The sequence below is a fragment of the Ischnura elegans genome, chromosome 9 (genome assembly GCF_921293095.1).
Source record: "Ischnura elegans chromosome 9, ioIscEleg1.1, whole genome shotgun sequence".
NCBI lineage: Eukaryota > Metazoa > Arthropoda > Insecta > Odonata > Coenagrionidae > Ischnura > Ischnura elegans.
This window is the reverse complement of record NC_060254.1, coordinates 93,077,397-93,103,783: the sequence shown is the minus strand read 5'-3', so window position 1 is coordinate 93,103,783 and position 26,387 is coordinate 93,077,397.

Below are 26,387 nucleotides of genomic sequence, written 5' to 3'. Positions count from 1 at the left end.
TCTCTCTCTCTCGTAGACGCCTCCTTCTTCTCCGCGTCCTTTAATTCCTCCTGCCGATCCTGGGTTCTGCCGTATTTCTTCCTCCGGTCGCACAATACACCACTCTTTAATTTTTCTCCCGATCCTTTCTATCACGTCTATCTCTTCCTTCTCCCCATACACGACTCCCCATTTTCCCATTCACAACAATCTCCCCGTCCCTCACTACCATTGTTAGTTTTAAATTATTTACAAACAACATGGTGGCTTGCTTACATTATGTTGCAGGGTTGAAGCTATTTCATCGTATCCCCCTCCACTCAACTTCTGTTGAAACATTAGTATGAGCAAGAGTTTCGATTGATTTAGTTTCGTTCCCGGGAGTAAAGTTTCGTTCCAAATCGAAACTAAACTCCTTGATGATTTTAATTTCGTGAGGGAGCGAAACTGGACCTAGGCCTCGTATTTTCGTCTCCCTCCGAGTGTAAACGAAACATATTACAGAATTCTTTTAACTTTTATCGATACTTTCAGCTATTTTTTTAATTCTCTCGTTTTTTCTCTAATTCTCTAATGTTTGCTTCGTTTCACCTGCCAACCCTGGTTGTAATCAACCCTTCAGCCTTTAAATGAGGCGCCAAAAAATGAGTAAGATAGCCTCAATAAATGAGAAAATGCTTTATTTTAATAAATACGCGCACAAACTTACTGTTTTTAAGCCCAAAATACCTCGTTTTCAACATCAAAAATCCTCGGACCCCCCCACTGACCTGGGATTTTTTTACATAAACCACGGAAGGGCCCCAAAATCTCCGCTGAAATCCCCCCATTTCCAAGTCCTCACTACGCCACGGCCGTTTAGGTTTGATTTCAATGAGATGAGAGTTTTACTACGTAACATATCTTTTTAATGGCATGCTTTAATCATAAATGGGAGAAGATGTTGTGAGAATCACGAGGAAACTTTTTTCGCCCTCACAGGCTGAGAAATAAAATTTCGGAATATACCAGGGAAAATTATGACTGCGATTAATCACTTTTTACCACCTTCGATACATCTTAATTTTCAATGAAACCAGTCGTTCGATTAGTAAGTAAATTTATTTTGAAATTTCTATTTTTTTCATGCCCTCAAAATGCAATATCACGAAGTAAATTGATATCATCAATTCGGAAATAAATAAATATTGACCACTATCAAGACAAGGAAGGAGATAACTATTATTAGCAACACCGAATGCGAGCTATATTGCACAAACATTACCAACCTTACCTTTACAACGTGGACGGTTAATTCCCTTAATTTCACAATGAATTATTCTTATATTAAAAATACGATTTTTAAAAGAAACTTAATATATTGCTTTACCAGTGCCAATACGATATGACGACATTGGGAAATCAAATATAAAAGAGTAATTTGCTTCCCTTATGCTTGGAATTTATTAAACGCTAAATATTTAGGAGAGAAATTCTGCGGTTGGCTTTCCTTAAATCTTCCCTTTATACTTTCCCTACCCTCAGGACGCGGAAAAAGTAAGAGAAGAAAAGAGAATAAGACCTGTTGTGAAAAAGGGATGATAGTGCACACGTCCAGGGGAAAGACTGGTGGTACCCAAGAGGTGAGTTTAGAGCGTAATGCTACCGTAACAAAGAGTAGGTTAGTGCGGAAAGTCAAGGCGTGGGATAAAGGAGTGTCTCCGAGTCGTATTGAGAGAGAAAAAAGTGAAAACTTAGGAGTCTCGTGGAGGTGAGGTAAATATAGAGGACGTGCATCGGCAAATGAGTTTTAACAGGGAAAGCCTGCAGAGGTTTGATGTAGTTCAATGTAAATGAGGATTATAATATAAAAAAATACTCGCAACGTATCGCAGAAAATTCGCTACCAAATGTTGGTAAAATTAAATAGCAAATCAAAGCTTCGTAAGTAAAATTCAATCACTTCGTAGGCAACTGATTGTTTTTACCAGTAGCAGCAGTTTATATAGTCTATTCACTTTATGTCTGCGGGTGAGCTTTCGTGAGAGTTCGGGCACTCTCGGATAGATTCGCTGAAAGGGGAGGGGTAGTACCGAGAGAGAGAGGAGGAGTGAACATAACGTTGCCAAATGTACTACATAGCCGCCCTACTTTGTCATTGAAAACGTGTGAGTCACAGGTGGCCACAGGTATTTTGGCCCCGGCGCCGATAGAGTATACCTATTAATTTTGAAGGCATTGGGGATAATCCTTTCACAGAAGCCCATGACACTGTCAGCTACCGCGTTGAATGAGGCACCGTTGGTAAAAGGCATTCTAAAGACATACAAGGAGAACGCGTGAGGTTTGGCAGCACTGCTTCACGAGCAGATTAACAGTGTTTACTTGGCGGAAGTCTGAGAGCGACTCACTGAGGCCACACCTACTGTTTACTGATTGGCAAAGGCAAAGTCACATGTCAGAAAACTTTCCCTCCCCTCACCTCCTCTTGTTTTGGCCACACCAGCTCACCCGCAGAGGTGAAATGAAAGTATAATAGACGGTCAGACACCAGCATGATGTCCATTGGTTAAAATTTTCCATTCTATTGCGTGGGACAGCTGCCAAGATGCGAAATGCGGTGCGTGATGACCTGTATGCTTTGAAGGGACAAACGGTGAGGCATTTGTTGTGGCGTGGTTGTTGGAGGAGAGATGGAAGAGACAGAAAGTTTGGATTGAGGGAGTACTGATAGAGGAGGGGATGCTAAAATCCGTGTAGACGAGAAGAAAGTGAGGTGAGTCAGGGAGCGGAAGATAGAGATTAGCATTTATAGATGGAATGATCTCATTATTTGGCGCGCCGCCGGGCCGTCATTGCTGTTCCGGTAAACCAAGTTAACCAGCCAGTTTACAAAACATTTAATAATATATTTCATTTGCAAAAAATCCATATGCGCATATCGATGGCTAAGTTCTGACACCACCTATCTCAAATTTGGCCGGTTTGAGACAGATATCTTAAACAAAGTGTAATAGCATTAAAAAATAGAATACAAGCGTAAAATAACTCTTTGTTTGCAAATGAATGCTTCTTTTTCAGTTTTATGAACATTTGGTTTTCAATTTCAGGGTAAAATTAAAAAAATTAATCGTTTTTTTTGCTTTCCTGAAAATTTTCTATTTTTGAGATATATGCTGTTAGAACTTAGCCATCGATATGTTTATGATGTGGGTTTAGTGTTGTGTTTGTGCAAACAGAAAATTAAAACTAACAATTTTGTAGAAGTTTTTGAGAAAGGAAAACATTTGAACATATAAAAAGAAATTTTAACTTTTTTCTTTACCTTGTTGATTTCACTTTTGAAATTTTTTATTTATTACAAGTAGCAGTTTTCTTTATTTTATACTTTTTTGTTTGAATTTTTCTAGAGTTGAGCAAATAAGATTGCAACATTAAACAATTAATATATTAATAATTTACTTACCAATTCTATTAAAGTCTTATAGCCAAATGGAAGATTATAGCGGTAGGATAGATAGACTGGGATGATATGCCCAATGCTCTATGCCAACCTACTTTAACCTTTAGAATAATTAAATAATAACTCTAAAGCACTGCATGAAACATGTGACTTTGCACGCAGTCATGCACGCGGTGCAAATTTATATAGGTACACCAATGATAAAGTTGGCCATGAAAAATATTCGGCTTAGCCGGGATTTCGAACCCGTATTTCCCAATTGCCGGTTAGGCGTGCTTGTCAATCGTTTCACAGCGAACATCAGTTTCAAAACGTCAGAACAAGGTTTTGACGTCACAAGTCCACACTTTGGCGCATGAAATGTAGATCGTGCTTCCTAAGCAAATGTCGGAGAAAAAACGCAACTTTGTCGCTCTCTTCGGTGACTATGAATTTCAAAGAACTGCATATAGCAAGTGAATTTGTACGCAGCCATGCACACGGGTGAAAATTTACATACACCAATGATGAAGTTCGCCATGAAAAAGTATTTGGCTTAGTCCACCACATTTTAGGGTGCGCAAGAATATAATTCACAGTGTCCGGCGATATCTGGTGGAAATGTTTTATATCCATGAGAATAAACTAAAATGGTAACCTTCCACACAATTTTATTTACTAAAGTACCGACCCGGTTTTGTCTTTGTGTTATTGTGTAATGTTTTTCAGGCTCAGTTGCTTCTGTAGTGCTCTCTTGAAGGATGCAGATATGTTCCCGTTCATGAAATCGGTCACCAAACAATTCCAGAAACCTCCGCTTACACTCTTTGATACGCAGTGTCGACGGAAGAATTTTTTAGTTGTGTAGAGGGAATGACGTGTCTTTACGCAGGATTGCAAGTTTATTTCCTTCTTGATGCTCATAAACCTTCCGAAGTTTCTTCGTACGAGTTGTGATCACAAGTTTATGTAACGGTACTAGTTTTCAACAGAAAATTTCGGTGGAATCGTGTTTGAAATAGTGCTACGTATCATGACTTTGGTGCATTAATGCATAGCAAGAACTACCCGACATCGCGAGTGTTATCTGTTATGAATTATTGACAGATTTAATAATAAATGGAGGAGAAGAAGCGGAAATGAGGGAGGGGAAGAAGCGGAAATTGTAGTTAAGTAAGTGCTGGTCCGGGACGACATTACCACCAAAAGTGTTCCACATTTGGAAGATATTTTGGATTTTCTCCTTTTCTCTCTTCTTCTTTGACTTTTCTCCGACAGTAGCTTAGTATGCACGATCTACATTTCATGTGCCAAAGTGTGGACTTGTGACGTCAAAACCTTCTTCTGACGTTCTGAAACTCTGATGTTCGACACCTTGATAATGACACTACGTGTCGAAACCAGGTCGGTACTTTAGTAAATAAAATTGTGTGGAAGGTTACCATTTTAGTTTATTCTCATGCACAAGAACATCTACCCAATGGAGTAAATCCAAAATATCTTCCAAATATGGAACACTTTTGGTGGTAATGTCGTCCCGGACCAGCACTTACTTCAATTTCCGCTTCTTCCCCTCCTTCGAATCCAACATCATATCTCCTTTGTTTCGAAATTCATTGAATTGAGACTCTCAGGTGGTGCGGTGGGACCCGGTCTTATCGCATATGCCCGCGAAATGGACTTCACTGGAGCCCCACCGACCCTACGGCCCTGGATTATCAGCAAGCTGGAAGGGACGGCCGCTCAGAAGAAAGGGAAAAAAATATATTCATAGAAAGTAATGTTAAAAACTTGCCCCTTATTGTTTATCACATCAATTTTATTATATTTTTGTATTGTTTACAATATTATTATTTATTAAAATTAACTCATTTCAATTCACTCCCAAGAATTACTAGAAAATTGTAAGAAAAAATATGTTCCTGAGAACTACTCTTTAAAAAACTGGTAATAAAATGATTTGAATCTAGCCGGTACTCGATTCGGTAATCGGGAGAACCTGGTTCGAATCCCGGCTAAGCCAAATATTTTTTTATGGTGATATTCATCCTTGTTGTATATACAATACTAAAGATTCATCATGAACACTGAAAGTATTACGCAGCTTTTATGAGGTGGGTAACGGTTGCGATACAGTTGCGACGACCCAAAAAGAAAGATTACTTAGGGAAAAATGGAAACAGCTGCCAAGATGCGAGGTGCTATGCGTGATGGCCTTTACGTTTTTAATTCTGAAACGGTGAGACATTCGCAGCGGCAAGATTGTTGGGTTTAATTTTTTTTCGGGTGGAGTTTGGGGCTGGGCGAGCAATCTAAAAGAAAACAAAAAATAACAACAAGCAAATAAGAGACGATCGAGTTACGTGCGGCCAGCGTTTCGCTTTTATTGTGGTGCTTGCAACTTTGAATATCCCTGCTGGCGCCATAAAACACGACGTTAAGGTACCTGTCCCTCAGCATCCTTCCAATCATAAAATATGAGTGAGAAAAAGGCACAGACATACAATGTATGTACTCAAGTACCGTTTACGATGGGTGATTCAGTCGGCAAGTTCGGCTTAATTTCCATCCAGTATACTCTAACGCACACAGAAACACGGCTCTGAAGGGTTATCTTTCACGGCATTTCAGTTATACCAACGCATTAAAGGAAAAGGAAATTAAATTTATCCTTTCCGCCCGTAATCAGAATTGCCTGTTGGCAGACAGTCAACGCCCAGAGAAGTGCAACCACGAATATTACATAAGAGGATTCCCAAGTCTGCCGCTACAAATCCGCCGCGTTCCGCGCGCGTTAAAATCAGTTTTCCAAATTGCCACTCGCGACGCTACCGGTCATCTATATCCACTTTCCGCGAAGATATACTCGACAATGATGCGTAAGAGAGCAAATAAATCGTATAAATCACACATTTCACGCATGCGAAGCGACTGAATACTAAAAAAAAGACCACTTCCACCCATAGTTAATGGCGACATTCACACTGAACGAGGTACAGCTGTCTAGTGGCGCCGCCAAATAGAATGCGCGCGAAACAAACAACATATATAATGCTTAATCGCCATGTTCTTGGGCCTCCGGAATTTGTGCCCGACTGACTCGCTAAGATTTCTTTGGGTGATGCGAATATTTTTAGTGCGTGTGGGTGTGATTGCTTGCCATCCTTATCAGTGTCCCATTAGCTCTGCGAAGGATCACTGGTAGAGTGGTTGTGGTAATAACCCATGTGTGGTTGTTTGATTGACGAGCGGTGCCAAATTTTACGGCCAGTTAAGACTCTTTTTATTTTGTATCGATAAGAGGCCGTAGAGTTTTATTCCTCCTTGTTTAAATCCCTATGCATTTGCTTACAATTCTTACAATTGGCTCATCTAATCTGGAACCTGATTTTAATGAAGTTTTGAAGTCAAAACGACGGCATCATTCGTCATACTAATTTTCTTGAATACACCTAAAGGCAGGAATACATTTATGCTTGATCTTAGGTTTTCCCGGCGTATCAGGTGCAGAAAAATTTCTCGGATGGTCCACCGGTTTTTCATGTTAATTTTCCATGTCTCCCGACGTTTCGAGTAGCGACTTGCTGTTCATCCTCAGGGATTCTTCCGAATAATTTCGAATGTTCCGAATATTCGGAAGATCCCCTGAGGATGAACAGCAAGTCGCCGCTCGAAACGTCGGGAGACATGGAAAACATCAACCGGTGGAAAACCCGAGAAACATTTCTGCAGGAATCCAATTAGTTTACCCTAATTTATTCCAACACGATATTTTTTAGAATTTCCATGTTTTTCCACTAATTTTTATCATATTAATGGCACGGATTTGTTTATTTTTTATTCCTTCGGCCCCCATAAATGTGGGAAATATGTAATGTGGCCCTTACATTGAAAAGTTTGGAGACCCCTGCTCTAGACCACTAGCGTCACATGCTACATGAGCGTCATACGCCACACGACCATGCCATTAATTGGCTCCTCAGTCTATGATTTAAAAAAGCGTGACGTCAGTGGTCATATTTACTATTAGAACTCACTGCTTGAAAGATAAAGTGTATAAGGGGCATATTTGCTTACAAAAATGCAGGCAGGATGTTAATAATTTTCTTGTGGATATATTCCTGAATTTTTATTCAACTGGAGAATATATAGAGGTTCAGGAAGTAGGGAAAATATTGGGGACACATAAAAAAATTTACTAAACTAACAGTTTTCCAGGGATGGTGAGTTCCTTCTCTCGTTATAAATAAAAAGAATGCATGAGATCAAATCAATTGTAGCCACCGATAATTTCTGTGGCCTTTAACCTCACCACCAGCATCATAAACTCAGGCATTTTAGCCCGTAATGGTGTTTAGTAATAAACGGATGACGTAGTATTTCAATTCACTTGAATATTATCCACACAAAAGGCCATAGTAACTGCCAACATTTTGAGAAAGGCAACGTATCATTTCATAAACATTCCTTATAGCCTAGAATTGCCTTGTTATCAAACATTTTATTAGTATATTTATATGCAAAGTGGATTTAAAGAATATTTTCTGCAGAGAGATGAATACGAATACCAAAAAATCCATTGTTGAAGATTAATGGATTTCAAGGTGCTTACCTACTACTGCGTGACTACGAACGACGGAATAAGATCCATTCAGATGATGTAGCGAGAAATGATCTGCGAAAATGATAGGAGGCATATGTAACCGCGTTGTGAATTTAAGGACTTATCCGAAGGAGACATATTCCATATTCACGGTATCCATGCCAGGAAAACTTAAGAGGGATCATAAATAAACTTAGGAATGGGTTATTTGAAGTGCACCTGGCTATACTCCTCACTAGGTGGGTCACACGAAAAAGGGGAGTTTTATAGTAGATGAAACTTATAAATTAGCAGTAATAAAGTTTTTATTAATTATACCGGTGCATAAAAGAATTGGTTACAAATTCTTGTTACGCACAATAAAATTTTGACTGCGAAAAAGCAAACTCTAGATTTGAGGGTTTATTTCGAAGTATATAATAACGTGTAGTGCCTTATTTACCGAGAGAAATAAGAGATTACGATGATGACTTCGGGCTTACAGAGGAAATGGCGTTGAGGAATTTCATTCGATGTTCCATTTAGGATAAATGCATCTAATTTCCTAAGTTTTAAAAGTTGATATTACAGCCTCGCACATGGTAATGGGTGCTTGTTACTGATGAGCTTGTATTTCAATGCATCTATTTATTTTAATTAGCTGTGGATAGGGGAATTATCGTGGAAAGCTGGACGAAAAGATATAAAAATGGCGTATTCAGAAAAATCCTCAGATTTATATGTAGAAAGAGCCGTAAAAATTAATGTGTATTGGCCAAAAGGCAAGTGTATTGGCAAAAACCACTACTTAAACATCCATGAGAATGCTAAAATTGAAGGTGCTCTTATTTTACTTACCATTATAAACAAAAGTTTTTTTAAATGAACTTTAAAAATGAAAGCGTATTGATAGAAAGTCTGATGCCTATCTTCCTTCGTGAGAAATGTTAATGGATCTAAATTTTTAATATAAATAAAAGCAGGAAAAACGCCAAATACTGTGTTAGCCAATAGGCGATTTTGCCAGAAACGGACAGCTCAGAGTGTTTGATCGCGACCACCGTATCACGTGCGCAGGAAAACAGAACTCAACAAGTGATTCTCCTCTTCACAAGAGAAGAAATTGGAGGCGTCCAGGTTTAGTGAGCGATCGTGTAAAGCGACGAATTGAATGACTGAATTCCGAAAAGCACATGTCCATATTTCGTTCGGACATTTATAGAAGCTCAGGTTCTATTGATAATACAAAATATTTCACCGTGAATTTAAGGACTTATCCGAAGGAGAAATAGTCCATATTCACGGTATTCAGGTGTTCTTTACAAAAGCACGCCTCGATAAACATCCTTCCTTCTACGAGACCTTATTGATTGGGCGTTTTTGCTGATACTTGCGATTAATAATGTGCATGTATATTAAACAAAGCAATGCACGTTTAATCGATCATGGAAATAAAAGGAAAAAACAATTAAATTCATGAAGTTTTTTGATTTCCGCGTGAAGTAAGCTGTGTTTGGTGAGAATTTACCGGCGCGAATGATGCATTTATGATTTCGCATAATACAGCGATGGTAAACCAACTTATTCAATAGAGGCATATATGGCTCTTCCGCAAATTGTCCTAGTTTAAGGATAGTTGTACTCAGTGGCGGATTCAGGAGAGGGACAAGGGGGGGGGGGGGCTAAGTGGGAGTAATCTCCCAGCAATAGTGGGGGTCCAAATAAAATTACCATTCTATCTAGTGTAAATTGGATACCCAAGAGCTACCCCTTGCCCCTCAATAGACCTGCTACTGGATTATAACATACCAAAAGCGTGTAAAATAAGCTCTAGTTGTAAGTTTAGAGAAAATTTGTATTTCAATTCGTTAAAGAAGGCAATACTTCAGTAGAAATTGTTATGTAGTTTGTGTTTTGAGCCTTAGATCCGCCGCTGCCTGTATTAGACAATGGTTAGTGGGAAATTTTGCGACAGATATAAAGGGGATCTAAATAAGTATGCGTCTCGCAAAATGATAGCAAATTCACATCCACATTTGGGTGTAGTGAAAAAATAACTAGTAAATATAAGAAATAATTATATATGTTATTCACATTGCAATTTTTAATTACTTTTACTACTTACATTTTTTGATCGCTTAAAGGTGAATAACTACCACGGTGAGGGTGGAAAGAGATGTTTGTATGAAACTGTGGAAGAACATTTAAATGTTCGAAGCGCATACGAACTGAAGAATTTTATGCATGGACCCAAACATCAAGAAATAAATCTGCTAATTAATTTTATAAAGGTTGAGAAGACTTTACCATTTTATGTACCTATACTTTTCCATCAATCGTTTTATTGCTATCCTTCATAAATTCAGCATCCTGACACAGCAGTCAAAATGCAACTCAGAAGCAGGAAATCCTCCACTGACCGCGTTCCATAATCTTTCTGCCGTTGCATGCATGAATACATGCTACTGGCACCCGGAACGTTTCTTTGATACCGAGAAAAGCTGGTTTTATACAGTGCATCCAGGAAGAAAAGAGATGCAAGACTACCGTTATTTGCTGCTATGACGGCTGCATCGCCAATTTCGAGATTTAAAAAACAGATAATTTAGAAGCTTCAAATCCAGATACTTATCAAGGGCCAAAATATCTTGAGTACCACGTTGAATGGTCCGCGAAATAAATTGAATTAACGACCCATTCACCTAATGGCTGTATTTATGCAGTGGGATAGTAATAAAGAAATCCTCATCTTAGAGCTTGCGAAAGAGGAATAAAAACATCACCAGCAATATATTTTCTCCTCGAAGACTGGGCAATAACTCTCGGTACTTGGTTACTCCCTAGAAGTTTTGTTGGCTCCTACAATTTAGCGTGCGAATGCGAAAAGCACACACCGGTCAAGGTTTTCCGTGCAAAAAAAAGACAATAAGGCAATTTAACGTTCGCGAAGAAAGAAGAGTACGGTCTCCTTTATATGCTTCAACTTTTTAACATGCATCCATTATGCGAGGGACTTGCAATTTGAGATCCTGTTCCTTGCACCGTGCATACGATAAATAATTTGGCACACGCAAGCATTGCACGTCATCAAGAGAGTAAAATTCACCCTCCCTGTTTATTGCAAGCGTGGGTTACTGCTGCGTCGTCAGAAGAGGTGTTAACTTGACGAGGGTGGAGTGACTTTTCGCCCTCAAGAGAGGACTAGTGGGCCTCATACGAAATTTTACTGACTGTGGATTTTAGCAAGGAATAGAAGTAATTACATTATTATTTCATGCACTTTCTCAGCTGGTTATACCAGACGGTAGTATTCACCTATTCTTAGGGCAAATTAGGATTAGGCTCGGATGTTAATGAAGAGAATTCACCCTATCCTACACTGTTCGATCATGCCCGACCCAGGAACCCTCTCACGATCTGGCAGGTCTGTAGTAAAACAGCTTTTTTCCCGAGGTTAATCAGTTGTTTTTTAATTCCCAGGTATTCGACTTCTTTTTTGAATCTTTCAGACTAGACTCCCTCCGCAGAAATTATCAGTGGGTGAATGTCGACGTCTTTCAACTTCCAAATATTTTTTATTTCACCGGCCAAATTCTGATATTTTTGTGTTTTCTCTCTTTCCGTAGACTCAGCATTGTGATTTAGTGGCTCTGCTACATCGAATATGTTTGCTCTTTGCTGTAATTTGTGGATCAATAAAATATCAGGCCTATTGTAATCTATGGTTTTATCTGTAAGTATCGGTCTATCCCAGTATAAAATGTGTGCATCTGTCTCTATAGCGGCGGGTGGTTGGTATTTGTAATATGGTGGAGTATTTTTTAAAAGTCCATAGGTAGTTGCATTATTATTATTATGATTATTATTATTTAATATATTTTCACAGCATTTTTGCTATTTTTAGGCGAGGTACGGATATTACCAAGTACTCTCGTCTTTTTACTCTGTGTTGAAAAATTTTCTGACTATCCGACAAGTATTTAAAATTACTGCTTATTGTATTGCAATAAGCAAGTTTTTCGGCAGTCCAATAGTTAGAAGACCTTTATGGAGTGTTTGAGGCACTACTCCTGTGGCAGAGATAATGATTGGTATTATGTGTACTTTATCTGACTTCCACAATCTCTTAATTTCATTTTTAAATTCTTCATACTTTTCCATTTTGCTGGTGTAGGCTGTAGTGATATTATGCGAATATGGCACGGCAATGTCTATCAAGAACGTTTCATTGTGAGTTTTATCTTGCACTACTAGACCAGGTCTATTGCTATGGACTGTTTGATCGGTAATAATTTACTGGTCATAATAAATCTTACAGTGATCATTTTCAAGGATGGTTTTAGGTGTGTACTTATAATAAGAAACTCCATTTTCTATGAGTTTATACTTCAGATCTAATTTCTGGTGGATGATGTTTGATTGTGACGGTGCAGATAGTCTCATTGTGATAAGTTAGTGCATCCACTTGTGATGTGCTGTGTCGTCTCGGAGGCATTATCCATTATTATTATTATATTATACAAGTTACAAGTGGGCTATTTGCTAGGTGGCAACAGTTACTATGCAATTAAATAGGAATAAATTAAAAAATATTACCAAAACATTTCTAGATCTTTGAAATCGAAAATTTAAAATAAATAATGAAATTAGTTTTCCAGAATGAACTTTTCGCACTTTTTCTTTAAAATCTTAATGTTGCTAGGACATGGCTGAAATAGTTCTGCAGTGAGTATATTCCAATTATCAAATGTCCATCTCTATAGTAACAGGCTCAACTTTGTGGAGGTTCATTCTAATAAATAAAAGCGAACAAACTATGTATAAATCCACCAATTTATTTATGTGGTACTACTAGTTTCGACGCAGCGGCGTCATCATCAGGTACAAAGACTACAAAGAAACAAACATCCTTATATATCATGTGGTATCGGGTGGAAGAAGGTAGGTGGAAGGGGTGGCTGGGAAATCTGAGGTATGTGATTGGGCGTTGTGGGAGGGTGGGAGGGTATATAAGGATGTTTGTTTCTTTGTAGCCTTTGTACATGATGATGACGCCGCTGCGTCGAAACTAGTAGTACCACATAAATAAATTGGTGGATTTATACATAGTTTGTTCGCTTTTATTTATCAAATGTCCAGTTGAGATCGGAGAACTTTTTGACGCTCGTCCTTTGTGTCTGGTATTTCATTTTGTATTGGTGATATATAGCTAGGTTATCAATATTATCTCCTACTTCCTCCCATGCTTTTCCCCCCTCAAGGGTGCGGAAGAGTGTGCAAAGACTATTTACTTTTCTTCTCCGTCCTAGTGAGTCCCATACCAGTACTTGCAGCATTTCAGTGACACACTCATTCTTTTTATGCTTCCCCATTACGTACCTTGCTGCCTTTCTTTACACCTTCTCAAAGGATAATAAGTTAGGTGACCTTGTATTACTGTGTCTACCTCACACTTTTTTGAAATAATATGGTTAACGGCTAGTTTTAATCCTTAATCATCGTGCAAAGAACACACAAGGTGTTAAGAGACACCCCGAGAACGTGTTCTATAAAAATCTTGTCTGTATGAGCTGAGGACACGTAGTGCGGTAGCCAGAATTTTGAAATGGATGATTTACCAAAGATTTCGAACAAAATTATTCTATTCTATTAATATAGATTTATATAAATATAGTGTAGGCGCCTCTTTTAAAGGTTCAAGGGGGGCTTTACAACCAGAAAAACCCCCTCGTTGCTACGCTACTGAGGACACGACGAACAATTGTATTCTAAAAGGTTTATGGCAACGACTTGCTGGGCTGAAACATGTTCGAAACGCATGCGAACTGAAGATATAGATATAGACTCACACCTGAAGAAATATACATGCTAATTAAATGTATTGATGCCAAGAAGACTTAACCATTTATTGTATTACGATGTAAGTTTGAAATGGAAAACGTTAAAAAAAAATTTCACGGGAAAAAATAGTTTAAACTTCACAGTGAAAAGAGAGGTATTTCATGTGAATATGTTTTTATGATTGCTCAGGTAAACATGAATATTCCTCATACTCACTTCTTACATATTTATAATTGTAAGCAGATATTCATCTATACAGGAGATAAAAATACCCTAAAGTGCCCTAAAATATTCACCATAGAACATATAGGGTCGTTCACTGAGAACCGAAATCAAAATTTATTAAAAGAAATCTTTGGATGGAGCGTAAAGGTAAGTTTCGACGGAGATAAAAGTTTTCCCAAAGCAGGCATTCTCTCGTTCATAAAAAATGCTTAAGTTGCCGCCAATAATTACGAGTTGGTGACTTCATTCGAGAACTGTGTCACCCATTAGTTTCGAGAGACCTTTTCATAAAAGGTAGGAATCACTCGCAAATGTGTGAATAGCAACGACATACCTGAGGCCCATGTTCGAAGTCAAAGGTTAGTGGAGGAGCGATGATTCAGACTGCAAGAGTTGTTGACGTCATCAAATTATCCACGAAAGGGTACAACCTCAGATTTTTTACTCGAAAATAGTAGATGAAGCGTATATTAATGAAAAAAAAATGGAAAAATCTTATTCCTTCATTTCTTCACTCTCTTTGCTGCTCAAACTCTACCGCAGTAAATAAAGATGAATAATTGTCGAACGATCCCATTACGAATTAAGATGATTAATAAGAGGCTAAAGACAAAAAAAAAAAACATTTTCATTTGACCCTTCCGTTTTTAGCCAACGTGAGTGCACTAATTAGCTGAGTAAAACTTCTGCCAGAGGGAAATTGTCCAAAATGGCGAAATAGGCTGAGTCTCAACGCGATGGCTGCTGCACCTACCACAAGGCAGGACCAGGTCCATAATAAATGAGCTTAATAAATGAGGACAGGCAACTTAGTAAGCACCTGGGGAGGTGCCTTAGTGAGCACCTGGACACTAAAATGCTTTCTTTGTGTGCCAACTACAAGGGAGAGAGTGATGAGGAAAGATTGCATGATTACGGGCAACTGTTCACAGACTGTAACTGACTGAAGACGAAAGTGTATTTTTATACTTCATCCATCGGTCTCTTGATCTTTGCACCGAGAAGGGAACTTCAACTGCAATACTCCTCCTGTGGGATTGGACGTTGAACTGCAAACCCAAGCATGCCTTTTGACATGAGTAGGTTTATGCCGACTCTGGGTTTTTCTTCACTCCCTCTCCCTAAAGGCATAAATGACCGAAGCTCCCGATCGCCTCGTTGAGCCATCTCTCTCATGCATGTAATAAATGTAAGGGAAAATAAATTTCAAATAAGGTTAGGAGCATAATAAAATTATAAGTGAGGGAGTAGGATAACTGGTGGCAGCATCCTAGGTCGCTATTCCTACGCAAAGCATTCCTCATGGTACAAAAGACTCTAGATGTCGTTCTTCTCCTCCAAATACCACTGAAGAATAAGAGTAAAAAATAAAATACTGTAATGGTAGTTCATTCTAAAAAATTCCTTTCCGCTAATGCCATAATTTATAAATCAAATTAATTTTGATATAAATATAATTTAATTGATTCAATTTGATTAAGAGTGAAAAATGATTGAGGTTCCATAATATACAAAAGAAAACGAATGTAATGATAGCCGTATTAAAAATCTTATCTATTTTTTTTCAATCGTCTACTAAATACTTTTTCCATAAGTTTCCATAAGCGTTACGTCATCATGTAATCTGTACTTTTGGAAAAATATCTATCATGTTTTCTGCAACTAATAATGTAAAATGTTCAGCAATCTCAAATTCGACTGCACCTACATTTAGTATTCCGTTAATAATGTGAGATTTTCTTTGTCCCTCGACCGTCTTCCCTCCCACTGTACTTCGGAGTGACGCGTCTGTTTCGTGCTTCGGACACGACTTCTGGTTTCGTGCCTCTTTTTACGACTTCTGTTTGCGGTCATCGTTTTTGAAACGTGTAAAAACAGCAGCGCGAACAGTGGTGGGTCAGGATAAAAAGAAGCACAAGACCGACCGAAGAATATAAAGCGGTCCGAGCATAATTTTCCGCTTCGCCTCACTCTTAAGCGGAGGGAAAGAAGAGGGAAGTGAGGGAGGAAGACGCTATGACGCTTTGCACTCTTCAAGAGTCCGCTTGTTTATCGCAATAGCCCGCCTTTCCCTTCTCTACGGATGCGAAATATTTGCCCGCAACAAAACCATCCGCAACAAACTGGAATCATTTCAAAATATATCCCTCCGCCTTTTCCTCAATCTCCCCCGACTCACCAGATCTTGTCCATCAATGATTTCATTAAAAAGAATTAATCAAAAATTTTTAGTCCAGGCTTAGGGGGGAAAAAATACACTACTTACGGACATTACATGGATTCGCTCATCCCCGAAACAAACGTCCGCACGGAGGCCAAAAAGTTTTAAACGGGGTTAAAGTTTTAAAAGTTAACCAATAGGAGAATTGAGAGGAGGACTCCATTAAACCAAGCTTAGGAATGATTGGTTTGATATAACCCATTTTAGAAAATTCCTAAATTTCAAAATGTTGCCGTCCTTAAAAAGGATACGCCATCAACCCTTCCAAAATTTTATAAGACTCATTACCATAAATTTTTGGTAAAAGGCAATTGCAGTGGTTTTACAATGTTTGTAAACCTCTAAATAATTGCAAAACGAGTGAACAAAGCAAAAAGAAATTATGAGTAGAGTTCCTTACAATGGGATCCTGATCACTCGGTACTTTACTAAACCAGTAGCACGTGTTCTCCACTAGGCGACCGAAAATCAGCTTCGGCTTCCTTAATGCCGTTTTACACGGGGCACGTACTTGTACAATCTGACCTGTGCACGAAGACGCAGTAAAAATTGCATCGCGTACATCGGTGAATTGCTAGAATACATGCGAGAATGCGTGGACGTGAGATGGAAAAAATAGCCCCTGTTCTAATTTCGTTCATACATTCGCGCGATTCCGCGCTATTTTAGAAATTAATGCTGTTCTAACCTGCGAAATTCCGTTCCTCTTGTAAAACGGCCTTTATAATACGGAGCAGAGCAATCAACAGTGATAACTTCGGTAGGTACGCAGTGAATGATGAATACATATAAAATTTCGGTGGCCATTTGGCCTCACTTCGGTGTCTTGCTTCGCGAATCCTTTATGTTTTACTTAAGAGAGGCACATAATCCTCGTACAACGATAAGGGTTTGGGTGAATGTTCCCTTAGCGAAAAAACTGTTGAAATTTCAACAGTTACTTGGGACCGCCGTTGAATCCAGGAGTAACTGTTGAATGCAACAGTAAATTGGGACCACTGTTTAAACTAATAGTAACTGCTAAAACTAAAAGTAGCTGTTAAAACTAAAAGTAACTGTTAAAACTAACAATAACTTTAAAAACTAACAATAACTGTTAAAACTAACAACAACTGTTAAAACTAACAATAACTGTTAAAACTAACAATAACTGTTAAAACTAACAATAAATTTTAAAACTAACAATAAATTTTAAAACTAACAATAAATTTTAACTCTAACAGTAACTAATGAATCCCACAGTTATTGATGAATTCAGCAGTAACTCTTGGATTCAACATAGTCCCAATTGACTGTGGAAATTTTAACAGATTTTTCGCTAAGGGTCACGCCTAAATCATCATCAAATTCCCGCCTTCGCAGATCGCTCCAATGTAACTTTGCGAACCTACATGTAAAAAAAGGTTCATTTTTAATCATAAAATAAAATAAAAATACTTTGTTCTATTCCACTCTTTATTTTAAATAGTACGACCCGGGTTTCGTCATATCAAGCTATCATCAGGTGATATGCAGAAACGCGGGTCGTATTATTTAAAATAAAGTGTGGAATAGAACAAAGTATTTTTATTTTATGATGAAGAAGTTCCACAAAGTAACGCCTGAGATCGTGTCTTATATGTTCATTACAAACTAGAAACACCAAATGAAAATTAGCATTAGACGAACAGATAAACCAATATATCGGATCTTATATGTCTGACCTGGCTTCTGACGAAAGGAGCAGCGGGGATCACAACTTGACGTCCCATCTGACGGATGGAGAACTATGCATAATGTGCTCTCTATAAAGCATTTAGGCATGGTTAGGGCATTCTGTGAAAAATTTCTGCATACCAACGTATTAGCTCTGTCCACATATAAATGCAGAGCTGTCAATTCAGCAAATAAAAAACTTACTAATCAAAAAAGTACTACATCATAATAATACCCTGCGAGTCACCTCCAGGGTGTTAAGCAGGGGGTGATCACCAGCATGCCTTGTATTCCCAAGTGCACACCACACGGTCCAAAAAACGTTACGAATGCTAGCAAATTATACTTCCAGACTCAGGCAAAGGCAAAAATTGCGAAGTACTCATTCAGGTTATCTGCCAATAAAGCTAGAAAACACAAAATATACTGTTATGAATGAATATATAATAAAATATGGTGAAGATAGAAATAAAAAGCAATTTCCCAAAAAATAAAAATAAAACTGGAAAAAAGTTGCATACAATGTACGAAAAAATGGAAACTGAAGAAATTGTAATGAACGGATTCCTTGTTCGCCTTTGGAAATGGAGGTTGAGGGGGAGGGAGACAGGATGTGATGCTCTGAAGCTACTTAGAGTGGCGCTGGCTCGTCAAACAATGAAGAAGGAGGAGGAGTGCGTGGGAGGAGAGAAGTCTGTGTCGAGGGGAAAGGTGGATTCCTCCTCAAAGGATGAAGGGCGGAATCGCAAATGGATCGAGCGAAGGTCAAAGCCGTTAGGACGAGAACTCGGCCAGAAATTCATACATCACCGGCGGAGACAATTCCATAGAATGCATGTGCATGGGAATACAGTGAGACGTTTCTACGCCAAGCTCACCCACTTAGTACGGTATGGCATTTGAAGGAGGTCGCATATGTGCATCAGCAACATGACTATTTCAATGTTTTTTTTAATACTATATCCATTTATTGCGTCTAGTACATGCGGCCCCTCTTGGCCACATGGCTTTTCAGAGTTTTCCTTACATGCACATGCCATGCGGCAAATTGCAAATGATGTACAAACACTTAGCAACAAATTATATTAGTAAAACTAGAGAACATTAAATATGGAGAATAAATTTAGGCATTCCATCTTTTGAAGACATAAGCGTTCATAAAAAAATTGTAGTTAAAAATAATAATATAGTATTTCAAACTAATAATAACTCAAATTAATTAATTAATAATAAAAATCAAAAGGAGCGTAAAAGAAACAGGAAATGAAAGATCACTACACCATTATGATTAAAAACTTTTGGGCTATGTCGCCGCGTCAATTCTTGGATGGCCCAAGAATTGACGCGGCGATATAGCCCAAAAGTTTTTAATCATAATGACGAGCACCCGCGAAAGTTTTAACGAAGAATTACCTCTACACCAATCACCAATCAATGACGAGCACCCGCGAAAGTTTTAACGAAGAATTACCACTACACCAATCAGGGTCCAAATATGACTCTTGGAAAATTTTCTCAAACCTCTGTGACGCCAACCTTTCTTTCTGTACACATGCATGAGAGGTACATAGAAATACCGCGACAGTGCCTTTTCTTAATTACAATCGGGAGGACATATTGACCAACACTTGAGATACGAGGGTTGTTCAATGAGTAATGCCCCACATTTTTTTAAGAAGCCATTGATGCACATAGATTAATGGCCTTGTCGGTGCTACACAATAGGGTGGTTTCCTATTATTTTTTTATTGCTTAAATCGAAAGATTATTACTCCTGGAGTACGCATTTCACGCTCTTAGATTTTCGAATGACGATATGTATTTTTCGCGATTAAACGAAAAGTGAAATTTTTCAAGCGCGCGAAAACGCGACGGCTAAGTAGGAATGATGGGAAAAGTCCGTGTGACGTATTTCTGGTTCCCGCTGCCGCCCTGTGAGGTGACTTTGAGGCGAGGCTTGAGCGCTGTACGGCGCAGGATGCTAGTAGGTAGCGCTTGGCTTAAATAAGGATTATTAATACCTTATCAAACAAAGGAAACTTTCCGACCTTAGGCAGTTTTAATAGGTGATTATTAAGAAACGTTTCCCTGAGCTCTGTGCCTCTCTCTGTGCCATCTCAGACGATGTAAAACTCCTATCTACTCGTATAGGAACTAGGCCTTTGTGACGTCACGTGGAGTGGCATCGCATGGGCGCCAATCTGGCCTTTTTCAAATGAGGATAAAAATGACCATTGCCATCCGTATAAACTGGGCTTTCTAAAACCAAATAATTTGTATATTATTAATACAATAATGGTGGGCAACGAATCGCAATCAATGCCTTTCGGTTTCTTTGATGAAGGAAACTACCCTATTGATGTTTGCTCTCTGCACTGGTGAAGTTTGACATCGTTCTAGCATATAGCAGAACCGTAGTACAGCGTCAAAATGGCGTCTACATACGACTCACGTTAGAAGCAGCGTGCTGTCATTGAATTTTTGTGTACAGAAAAAGAAACCGTGGTGAACATCCATAAACGTTTGTGTGCCGTGTATGGCAACGCTGCAGTTGGTAGGAGTGAAGTTAGGCGATGGGTAAAGAATGCTACAGCCTCAGGAGATGTAGAAACGGAGCTCCATGATCCAGGGGCGCAGCTAGGAATTAAGGCTAGGGGGGGTTTTAGGCGCAGCTAATACCTACGGGTGTGGGGGTATTGCATACCTACCAGGGTAAGCAGGAGTTGCGGGGGCCCTCCTCCCGAAAAATTTGAAGAATAATGGTTCAAAATGGTAAGTTTTACGGCTTTCTGAGGGATATTTGATAAATCCTAACACTATTCTATAAGTAATACTGATCCAAATACGTAAAATGGATTAAACTTAAATTTCTCTGAGCGCTGGTGGGGGTTTTATCCCACAAAAACCTTTCCCCCCCCTTCGCTGCGCCACTGCCATGATCAGCCACGCTCGGCATGGCTACAAGAAAACAGCTTTTACCACCAGGGAATACATCCTCCCCCAAAATGTAAGCGCTAGGCCTTAGAACGTAATGGGTACTTCGTAGAAAAATAGAACATGGACATTGTCCATTGGGCAAGACACGTTGATGCATATCGTCACCAGATTCAGACTCTTTACAATAAATATGTTCTGATAAATGGGAAAAATGCTCGAAATACCTTTTTCTGAGCGTATTTTTGCGAGGCATTTGCGGGAAAATGAGTTTTTGGGGGCACAAAAAATATTTGACTATTGTTTTTTTCACAAATAATAAGTTCAAATAAGGGTAAAAAAGTAATAACTCAAGCCTCAAATCACCAATGGCAGCACTGACAGCGCAGACGTAATTTGTCAATATGGCCTACGAGTCGAGGGCAGTGTTGTGATGATAACAATAGGATGAGTTGCAGAGCCACCACGAAAAATTAAGTAGAAAATGTCAAGGATGTTTTTCTTGATTTTGAGGAGGTAATTCAACACCTAGGAGCTACAAAAAAGCAAAAATGATTTAGGAAGTAATACATTATAACTGAAATATCCTCTACTAGCTCACGGCGATTACTCGAAGGGTTCTTAATGATCATATATGCGTCACTTTGATAAACAGAAATGTATAAATTACTCAGAATAAAAGAAAAAGAGTAGTACTTTGGTTTCCTTAAACGCCTTAAACCAACAAACCACCGTCACAGTAAACGATGAATTGCAGCACTGAATGTTAACTAAAGGGCATTATACATAAATATGTATGCATAAAATATATTACTAACGACGTTAAGATAGCTTAATACCAAAACACTAACATAAGAATTCAGTAAATAAAAATATGGTGTATTATAATAATTATAAATAATGCGCAGTAATATTTTTAATAATCATATCACGAAATATTTTATATATTTTACATTTTGGCGCCAATTTTATGAAGACTTTTGTTGTGTGAAATTTAGGTATTACCCTATTAAGACTTTGTGCCTAAAGATCATTAAATAAATAATAAAATAGTACCATTATAGCCAAAGTATAATTTTTGAATGCTGTCAAAAAACGGAATTTCCAATACAGTAAACATCGGCGTACTTTAGATTTTTTAAATGCGAGTGAAATAATGAAAATGTCAAACCCATCTTAAAACACGAAAAACATAAACATTATGATGGCATATATGAGATGGGATGACATTAGTTCTAACAGCACGTGTCTCAAAAATAGCAACTTTTCAGGAAAGAAAAAAAAACTATTAATTTTTTTACATGTACGGCAAATTCTTAAGCTTGCAGTTACATATTCAACCCCGAGTAAATACATCTCAGCGGTAATGATTAGCATTAGCGGTAGCATCCACATGGTGATTTATTTTGTCCAACCATGGTTTCGTTACAGCGTAACATTTTCAATGTGGAACTCAAGCTAGACTCAGCCAGTCACCTTGTCTCTCACGCTCAAACTTGACAGCTTGAAAATATAATTTATTATAAATATGCATCATACTGGGGACGATTTCATTTCAGCCACCCAAACGACCAATTTAAAGTTCAACAAAATCCAACAGTATTATATCTGCATAACACCCTTGAGGCGAACACCTTCGCGGCGACTCCCGCGATATGATGCACAAGTGCAGAATCCAAAAGAAGAAGTCGTCGAGGGGCAAGCGGCGTAGAAAGCGCACCACACACATACCGGCTGCACTCGCCGCTCACATACACGCCGAGAAAAGAGCCAAGACAGCGATCTCCGGCGCGGAAACAGGAATCAGCGGTTGCCCATCCCGCCTATGTACTTATTATCTGCCCACGCCTTCACCGAGAGCTTACCTTCCTGGTGAATATTCATACGCGCCGGGGGTTGATATCTCCGGGATAGCAAAGAGCTCCGGCTCGCTCGATTCCCAGCCATTTTCCACCTCATCCCTCTCCAAGCGACTCAACTTCATCCACTGGCATCCAAATCAGTTGCATCGCTACATGGGTACGAGCTATGCTGGATCCAGAGAAGAACTAGGCGGTTTGCAACTCTCCCCCCCCCTGGGTTGTCCAATTTACACTAGATAAAATAAAGAAAATCTATTTTTGTGTCCTATTACCTTGAATGAAATTTTTTGCACAAACGGGAACAATGGGGACTTTTCAGGATTTCATAAGAGTGGTATTCCTAATCCTAGGGCTAATTTGACCGGGCTATTGGGAGAACAGTTAGAGAGTAAGGTAAATGAATTTGGAAGAAAAGCTATGGAGGAATGCTACAACTAATCCTGCAGTAGGGTAGTTTCCTTCATCAAAGAAAACGAAAGTCATTGATTGCGATTCGTTACCCACCATTAGTGTATTCATAGTATACAATTTTTTTGGTTTGAGAAATCCCAGTTTAAACGAATGTTAACGTTCAATTTTAATGTCATTTTAGAAAGGCCAGATTGGCGCCCATGCGATGCCACTCCACGTAAAAGGGACGTCACATGGACCTCGATGCTCTACGAGTAGTCAGGAGTTCTATATCGTCTGAGACTACCAATGCATGCATGAAGCAAAGAGCTCAGGGAAACATCTTGTATCTTTACCATAACATGTATGATAAAAGATTTCTGAAGTATTTTGTACATCGTACCATCAATAGTAGGCTCTATGTAATCGAAAATCTTTGGCCGATATTAAATGAAAAGTGAAAGAATGATTAATAAGTGAAACTGTAAATTTGTAACTTCCTTAATGAATCAGAAATGTATAAATTACATTAAATTCTCATATTTTTGTTTCGAATCTCCTAAAACTCTTTTTTGCCATAATATTGTTTTTTTTGTTTATGAAGCTGTTACTTGTAGTGTATTGTAAATGCTATGCTTTCAATGTTGCCACTATGTAGGATAAATGAAACCCTCTGACATGCCACATGGCTTAGAAGGACCAAGTTTGTATATGCTAATAAAGGCAATCTATATTTTTTAAATCTCTTAATAATCACCTATTAAAACTGCCAATGGTCGGAAAGTTTCCTTCGTTTGATAGGGTATTAATAATCCTTATTTAAGCCAAGCGCTACGTGCTAGCCGAGTCCTCTGCTACCTGGGGCCATATTCTGTATTTCGTCGGTACCGAACCGGTCGGTTTCCCTTCCCAGCCCACCGACAGCAAATCATTCCGTACCGACGACGGTTTCCATACCGACGACGGCAAATTCAGCGATTCAGTATGGTCGTCGATATCAAACCAGTCGGGACGGTTCCCTCTCCTTCCCAAACAGGGATAATCCGAATATATCCGAAGTTGGAAGTCATCTAACGTGTCTCCACCAATGAGAAGGGTAAAAACAAGTGAAGACTCATTGGCACAGTTTGCTGTCGTCATTCTCAATCTTTTTATTTACGGAAATTACGACTTATTGCTAATTAAGATAATCGATATTGGATAAGTTGTTAACAATGCTTATATAATGTGTGGTAGTAATGCTGTACCTACAGAATCGAAGGAAACAATATTACAACACCACAATAAAGTTTGTATGTGATGGAGATTGTTGTTGCTGGAATGAATTATTGAAACTATCCTTGAGATGGTAGTTTCTTTTTTTAAATATTGGTTCCGTATATTGCTATTTATTCATGATTTGGTAATATAGTTATAATTAAGTAAGTTCCGTCTAAATGTTATCAACGGAAGGTTATGCCATTGGCACCATAGCAGACGAAAATAACATACCATGGAACGTGAACGTAGGATTCAAAAGCAAATGTAAATGTCATATTAGAGGAACAAGTTAGGAAATTGTTATAAAAATATGGAACTGGGTGTAATTAAAAGAAGTGTAATGACGAGGAAGTAAAGAAATTGTGATTGGGTGAAATACATATATGTTTAAGTTGCGCATTCCAAGTGAGAGAAAATGATAATATTGCGGTAAACCTCATACTTATTAACAAATATCTTCTTTTATCGTCAAGGGAATCAATGGCTGACGATGAAATGAAATAAAGTTGCCTGTTACAAATGAAAGAAACTGATACCGTTGTGGCAAACTTCATACTTAAATAAAAAGATCTTATTTCTATGCCGAGAGAAACGCCAAATTGATGATTGAGTGAAATAACAGTCGCCTATTCAGAGTGAGATAAAATGATAACATTGCGGCAAAACTCATATTCAATCAAAAATATCTTTTTAATATCAAAGGAGCAAATAAATGATGAAAGAGAGAAATAAAGCCTATTACAAGCGAGTGAAATTTCACTTAAGTGGTAACATAAATGAGAGAAAGTCATTATATGTTAGCAAACCTCATGTTTATTAACCATTATCTTATATTTCTGTCAAGGTAATTAATATAGATGATGACACAGTGAATTATTGAGGCGTATTCGAAGGGGCAGAAGAAGATAACATTGCAGAAAACCTCATTATTTACTCGGCGATGAGGTAAAAACAAAATAAAATGTACAATACGCACACAATGTCATGAAACCCACTAGTCGGTGGCCGTATCGACACCTTTTTGCTGTCGGTACGGCTACCGACGATCCCCCGTCCTCTCGTCGGTGCCGCACCGATCGGGTTCGTACAGAATCGCACGACTTCTTACCGGGAGTCGGTGTGACGTCGCACCCGACGAATCGGTGCCGCACCGATCGGTTTGGAGTTACAGAATACGGCCCCTGATAGCAGCCTGCATCGTATCGGCGCTTATAGCCTCGCACCAAGGTGGCCTCTCACGCCGGAATCCGGAACCATAATGACATCACACGTGCTTTTCTCAGCATTCATACTTAGCCGTCGCGTTTTCGCGCGCTTTAAATAGTTCACTTTTCATTTAATCGCGAAAAATAGATATTGTCATTTAAAAATCTTAAAGCGTGAAATGCGTACTCCAGGAGTAATAATCTTTAGATTAAGGCAAAAAAAAAATAAGAAACCATCCTTTTATGATCCAATGCGTGAAAAAAATTTAAAAAGGAATTATTTTCTTAAAAAGAGTGTTGGAATGCAGTTGAGGTTTTAATAGAAAATGGATCGCATAATGACGATTCGCATCAAAAATCGCAGCGTGACGATCAAACTGACTCGTATTTTAATCGCTATTTTATTTTACCAGACCTGTTTCTTTTTTTGCTGTTGCCAGCACCTTATCCTGCGGCAATGCCACCACAATATGCTCACAAAACCGGATATACGGTTGAAATTTAAAGAATTCGTTTCACTTATTCTCAACCATCCGGAATTAAAACGCATCATTGATCTTCTTGCCATTGGTGAAACAGTCTTTTCCCTCTTATGAGAATTATTTAGGTGGAACAATGAACAACTTTTCAAATATTAAGTCACAAACAAAAAAATCGGATGACTAATCAATAATGCTCTGGTCAGAGAAGATAACTAGGTTTTTACACCGGATTAGGTTCTTAATGTGGCCTGATGTAGACAATCATCTTCCTGACATTGTTCGAAAAAACC